This window comes from Mytilus galloprovincialis, chromosome 2, assembly GCF_965363235.1.
Source record: "Mytilus galloprovincialis chromosome 2, xbMytGall1.hap1.1, whole genome shotgun sequence".
Lineage (NCBI taxonomy): Eukaryota > Metazoa > Mollusca > Bivalvia > Mytilida > Mytilidae > Mytilus > Mytilus galloprovincialis.
Genome location: NC_134839.1, coordinates 101877926 through 101884923, shown reverse-complemented (window position 1 = coordinate 101884923; position 6998 = coordinate 101877926). Strand labels below are relative to the sequence as shown.

Sequence of the window (6998 nt, the reverse complement as noted above, 5' to 3'; positions counted from 1 at the left end):
TGTCTCTGGTCTTTTATTTTTTGTAACTGAAACATGACAAATTTATAAAATTAAAGAACAGAGAATAAAGGTAAAAATAAGAAAAGAAAATAATGGATATCTAAGATGTAATGAAAAGAGAATAATGGGTGATGAAAAAATACTTGAAAAAATCATGATAAAAATAAACACCTGGTCAAGGATTTGTATAGTTAGATCTATAAACGATACAACTTGAATCCTTGTCCTGGTCATTCAACTCGAATAATTAAAAAAAAAAAAAAAAACTGAGAACGTTAAAAAAAATAGAGACAAGTTGTCTCAGGAATGAAAATAAAAAACCCACATCCAGACCCTCGTGATTGCCATGATTGGTTGTTGCTTGCTTGTTTAACGTCCGGTGGCAAATAGTTCATTCATCATGCAATGTTAACCCGGACGCAATGGCGGATCCAAGGGGGGGGTTCCGGGGGTTGGAACCCCCTTTTTTGACGATCAATGCATTTGAATTGGACACATAGTTGGACCCCCCCACCTACTTTGTCCTGGGCTGGGACCCCCCACCCCCCTTTTTAAAATGGTTGGATCCGCCCCTGGGACCGTATAGGCCCTCATGGAAATGTCCATAGCTTCATGAACAGAGCGATCAAAATTATTATAATTCCCTTAATTTAAAGTGATTTAAACAAATTATTTGACATAGTATTTTTTTGAAATTGCAATTGAGAAGCCAGTAAAGTTGAAATATTTTAATTGGTGCGTTGTTCTGCTTTGTTTTTTTTTGGTTATTGCCTACTGTATGTATGTATGTACTGGTAAATGCCTCCGATCTTGAAAACTGCGAGGGTACAGTGGCATCCATGTACACTCCCTAACGGGATTAATGGAGATGTGTCACTAACGTATGTTTATACGACAATTATTTTTACAAGGACAATCAATCCCCACCCAACACAAAGGGAGTGCTAGGACACCGGGCAGTCTGTTATTATGGTGGAGGAAGCCGAAGTACTCGGAGAGAACCACCAGGCCACTCGGTGGAAACAGACAAACCAGAGAGATATCAGAAGATTGATCTCCAGGTCAAAGTAAGGGACAACTTTGACCAACCGAGGCCCCCAAAGTACCCATTCTAGTTTAAACTCCGGTCTGGGTACCAGAGATGTGTGTGAGAGGGTGAAAATTACCCTTCTGATGTGCTGATATTTTTAGCACCCCGAGTGAGAATCGAACTCGGGACCTTCAGCACTGTAGCCATCGGTCTTAACCACTAGACCACGAACTCACATTACGTTTGATAGGATAAAGTCCAAGGCGTCCCGAAAATACACAAAATGGAAGCGGGAAAACATATGATATTTCACGTAGAAATAGAAATATTGAGGTCATTAGTTGAAGAGTTCGCATCACTAAATATGTAAGAATCCTGATCCTAAAGAGGTTTCAGTTACAACTTTCAATCTATTACAGTAAATAATAATTTATAGTCAAACACTGACAAAAGATGATATACAGCATCTGTGTTTTTTTAGCCCTGAGCCTGAGGTGGGAGATTATGGGGCGAGTGTCGTTATATCAACAATGAGCAAAGCCAAATTATGCCACCAAAATGTTCTGAAATGGCAAATGACAAACAATAAAAATGAGAAAACTAAAAGCCTAATTTATGCTCAATGAATTATTATTCAGTACACATCCAACATTCGATGGATTTATTGTAAAGACATCATAAACATTCAGAGAAAAGCATGATCTTGTGCATTGACATAAGTGGGGCCTGCCCCCCCCCCCCCCCCTTTTGTAGGAAAATTTTGGTTGATTATCTAGTGAATCACTGAAGCATAACTGGAACCGGGGATGAACATGAACAGCATGAACAGACACAAGCATACATGTAGCAAATGAGTTGTAATATACAAACACCATTTATAAGATGGTGCCAAAGGCAAAATAACATCACCACCCAAAAACAGAAAATTAACAATAGGTAACGGAAAATGGTCCTTCCGTACAAACAGAAAAAAATCTTCTGAAGAAACATGAAAACCATTTAATTTTTGTAGTTCTACCATATATACATGTATCCTCCCATGCCTCAAAGCAGCTATAATTTTGTTTAAAAAGCAATGTAAATGTTTTTATTAGGTAGATTCATGGATTTTTTTGTGAAACATTTTCTGATGAACTTAAAAACATGTTAAAGGGGGGGCATTAGCTACTAGATAATGTAAGATATTTTATTAGAATAAAATCCAAACAATTGTATTGCTACTGAATACAAACTCAAGTAAACAGTAAACAATACAAATGTGTATCAATTACAATAAAAGTTAAAATAAAGACTTCATGCCTCCCCCTTTAAATTTTTCGTAAAATTAGTTTTTTAATATATGAATATCCATATAAGGCAGTGTTCCTGACCTATAAAAATTAGTACTAAAAAGTTACTGTGGATTCATTATTATTCATTGGATACTAATTTTTGTGGGTACAGGCAAACCACAAAATTAGATGTTCAACGAATAACAAATTTTCTGGCTTAAATATGTACTTTGTTAAAACCACGAAATTAAATGCCCACGATCATGCAAATTTTCTTAATCCCATACCTGCCATTTTTCGAAAGTGCCCATTGGGGTTTTAGTGGGTGACAACAATTTCAAAGGTCAAATTCTTTGCGACGAATTTTGTGTGTGCTGTTTTGTGGTCTAGAAAAAGTGTCATACATGTACTTGTATAATGAGCTTACAAGCCTTCTTCTTGGGTTTATTTGAATGATTCTAGTTATTATATCTATATATATATCATTTTATTCTGGTATCACCTAAGTTGGACAAAGGTATACAGAAAAACACATTAGTTTACATTGCATTACATATAAGTACATTTGTTGAGGAAGCATTAAATAATATTATGAGGTTGTTTTTTTTTACAACGGTATGATCAGTGTAGTCGACAGGTTAACATCAGAGAGAATCCAGTTTGTCATATATAATTCTGATAAATTTGCACAATTTTTGGAGTTTAGATTTCTGTTTTTGGTTCATAATAGCATTAAATTTTATAACATTACAGTTCGTTAGGTATTTATTGTCAATTAGTAGTGTTCTATTTGTCAGGAGACTGCTGCATTCCATTACATAGTGGTATTCATCACCTATAGCAGCTCTGCATAACGGACACTTTCTCTGTTCACGGGGAATGTTTTGCCATCTGCCATTTTCAATCGGCAGTTTATGGTTCATGGTCCTAAACCGCGACATTGTTATCACATCTTTATCGTCAAGTACATTAAGGTAGTGTTCGAAATTGTGTAATGTCTTGTATAGGCGATAATTCAGGGCTTTCGGCGAATCGTTTACCTTTCCTGTCCATAACTGTGTAAACTGATCTTCTAGTCTTTGTTTAATTGTCGATTTAATGTTAGGTGGTGTATTTTGGAATGACCATAAGTAAGAAAATCCACAATTGTCTAGAATACTTTTCATCTTGTCTAATGATCGCGATCGAAATGTTGTTTCTTGTGATAACTTCAAAAGGTATCTAAACATGACAGCAGCGAGCTTACTTTCTTTACCGGTAATTAACTTTGTCCAATAAGATATAATTCTAATGTTTATATCTATTTCTAGGGGATACCGACCCAATTCTCCGTAAATGAATTCGTTTTGAGTAGATGGCTTAAGATGTAAAAGTAGCTTAAAAAATTTAGTTTGAACTCTTTCTAGTATATCTATGTTTTCGTAACCCCATATTTCGCATCCATATAGCAGAATAGGTTTTACCAGTATGTCAAATAAATCTACGTGGCATTTAATTGATAAATTGTGAATTCTTCCCTTCCTTAAAACTTCGTACATTGCACTTATTGCTTTGTCCTTTAAATTTTGTTTGCATTGTTTAAAGCTGCCTGATTTGCTGAAAATAATTCCTAGGTAGTTAAAGTGTTTTTCAGTTTCAATATGATGATTGTTGAATCGGAAAAGTGGAGGGTTTGTCGTTCTTCCTTTTGAAAAAATTAAGATTTTAGTTTTAGCAATATTTACTCGCATCTTCCAGGTTTCGCAATACTTTTTAAATTTGTTAAGTGCATGTTGTAGTTGTTCAGGTGATTCTGCCAGGATTACAGTGTCATCCGCGTAGAGAATTATGAATAATTTCATTAAAGTTCCAAGTTTTTCTTCTATATCTTTACTTATTGTCTTCATGCCTAAAACATTTTCTGAGATGAGATAGTCTTCTAGGTCATTCAAGTATAAAGCAAATAAAAACGGTGACAGATTTTCTCCTTGTCTGACACCGATTTCACAAGCGAACGGCTCACAAATTTGACCATTATAGCTCAAGCTGGATTTAATATTCTGGTACATGCTGAAAATAGTATTAAACATTTTCCCCTTTATATTGCTGTTCAACATTTTAAACCATAGAAAATTACGATTAACCGTATCGAAGGCCTTTTCAAAGTCTACAAATGCGCAAAATAGTTTCTTTTTTGAGTGTTGTAAAACTTCAATTAGAGAGTTCAGAAGAAACGCGCAATCAATTGTTGAGTATTTTTCTCGGAAACCATTTTGATTTTCTTTAAGAAGAGATGTTTGTTCTGAGAATTTTTTAAGGCGTTCATTTAATACCGCTGTAAAGACTTTTCCGAAACAGCTCACAATAGTTATTGGTCTGTAATTTTTGGGGTTGCGTTTGTCACCTTTGTTCTTGTAGACAGGTTTTATCATTCCTTGGACCCATTGTTTTGGGATTTTTCCGGAGTCGAAAACTAGGTTGAAAATTTTCACATATATGTCTATAAGAACATGAGCTGATGTTTTTAAATATTCATTAATCAGTTTGTCTTCGGCGCATGCTTTGTTATTTTTCAGATTTTTCAGCGCTTTAAGAATTTCATGTTTTGTAATTCTGCTATTTAACTCATCGTTTATTTCTTCATGGGAAATATTACTTTCAATTTGTTGATTTTCTGTATCATCTCTCAGATCACTGTTTAATTCTTTGAAATATGAGACTAATTTGTCGAAATCGATCTTGGGCTGAGCTGTACTTTTGTTTCCATTTAGAAGTTGCCAAAATTCCTTACCATCCTTTTGCTTTAGATCATCCATTTTCTTTCTGAAATCGCTTCTGTATTTCTTATGTGCTTTGTTCATTGTATTTTTATATCTCTTCTCGGCATCTAACACAAGTGCTCTGTGGAACGGTGACTTATTTTTATTTCGTTTCATCTTACGGAATTCTGACCTAGCGGTTTTGCAGTCATGGTCAAACCATGGTTTATTTTTTCTATGTTCTGACTTCTTTCCTGCACTGATTTTAAAACCAAAAGTGTTTCTTGCTGAATTTATTAACACTTTGCCTATTTTACCTATTATCGTATCTACTGTTTCTTGCGTCACTACTGTCGTGCCATCAATTTCAGAATTAATATTTTCTATTTCTGTAAGGTTCAAGCATTCTAAGAATTTGTGTGATTTTTCATTAGTCCAATTATTTATTTTTTGTTCATTTGTTCTAGTATCATCGCTATATTTGGTGCTAACTTCTTGATCTGTTTGTTTCAGCGATATCTCGATTGGGGAATGAACATCTGAATAGAGACTTGAAAAATCAAGTACTTTAAAATCAGTAAAATTTTGAATAAGTTCTGCGCTGCATAGGCAATAATCAACAACGCTTGAATTTCGGCATGTGAACTTTCCATCTATGTCACCTAGAGTTCTACCATTCATGATGAAGAAGTTATTTCCCTTGCAAAATTCTAGTAGTTGATTTCCAAACCTGTTCTTGATTTTATCTCTACTGTTCCTTTTGCGAGAGAAGTCATACTGGTCTAAATTGCAAACAGCATTTATTTGTATATTTTCGATATCTACGACATGAGATTCACTGTCGGGAACAAATATAAAATCATCCTCTGACCCGGTTCTTGCGTTAAAATCACCAACAAGTAAACATTTTGAAAACCTATGTGATAGTTCGAATAATTCCATCTCAATTTCGTTTATTGCATCAATGGATGAATATGAAGTATATTCAGGGGGGATGTAAATAATTCCCAAAAGAATATCATCTGATCTATTTATTACTTTCGATATTTTACACCACAAAACAAATTTACTTTCAGTTTTGATATATTCAATATTATCTTTGAGATGGTTTTTGTACGCTACAGCTAAACCCCCCGACCTTCTTTTGCCAATTTTATTTCTGTTTTTATAAATCAATTCATATCCCTGTAATTGTATATCATCGATATCGTCTAGTTTTGTTTCTACAATGCCAGCAATGTCCGTTTTATACAGCAGTTCCGTAAATTCAGGATATTTGAGTTTTGATTTAATTCCACAACAATTAATACAAGTAAGATTTAGATAATTTAACTGATCATTCTGATTTTTCGAGGACTCTCTCGACCCGTCCTACAGTTGGGTGGTTATGGTTGCCTCATTAATGGCGTCATTGTTTCCAGATTCCTGTCGGGACCTTTTAAAAGGGCGTTCATTTACAGTTTTGTTTCCATGCGAATTTTGTTGGGCTTGACGTAGTAGAACATCCCTATATTCAGTGCCGTTTGGTTTTGTGTCGGTTGATACATGCGGTTTCCCATTGATATATAATTTATCTCTTACCAGTTTTACTTTTTTACCCTCATTCTTGGCCATCTTCATTACAGGGTAGAGTTCTTTCCGTTTTCTTTCAATTTCGATCGGGAATTGTTCGCTTATCCCAAATGTTTTCCCTTTCAGCTTGAATGTATTTTTAAGTACATCTTCAAGCTCATCTCTGTGGATAAATTTGGCTACAATAGGACGGGCTCCGTTCAGTCCGGGTTTTCCAAATCGATGAACGCTACCCAGATTTACGTTATAGGGTATGTCCAGTTCGTTTAATAAAAAGTTCTGAATTTTCAATTTGCACGATTCTTCCCGCTGAAACGCTAACCCGGAGAATACTAAGTTATCGCTCATGCTTCTGCATTTTAAGTCTAACACTTCCGCTTTTAATTC

At 34.9% G+C, this 6998-nt stretch overlaps 1 protein-coding gene across 1 annotated transcript in view; it reads left to right on the top strand.

The window, feature by feature from the left end:
* The first annotated feature begins 820 nt into the window (after positions 1-820).
* Positions 821-6998, top strand: part of LOC143065163 (bifunctional 3'-5' exonuclease/ATP-dependent helicase WRN-like) — a 57970-nt gene continuing 51792 nt past the window's right edge. The window contains exon 1 of the mRNA XM_076238567.1: positions 821-1396. The gene's annotated coding sequence lies outside the window, so the exon portion shown is untranslated. The remainder of the gene's footprint in view (positions 1397-6998) is intronic.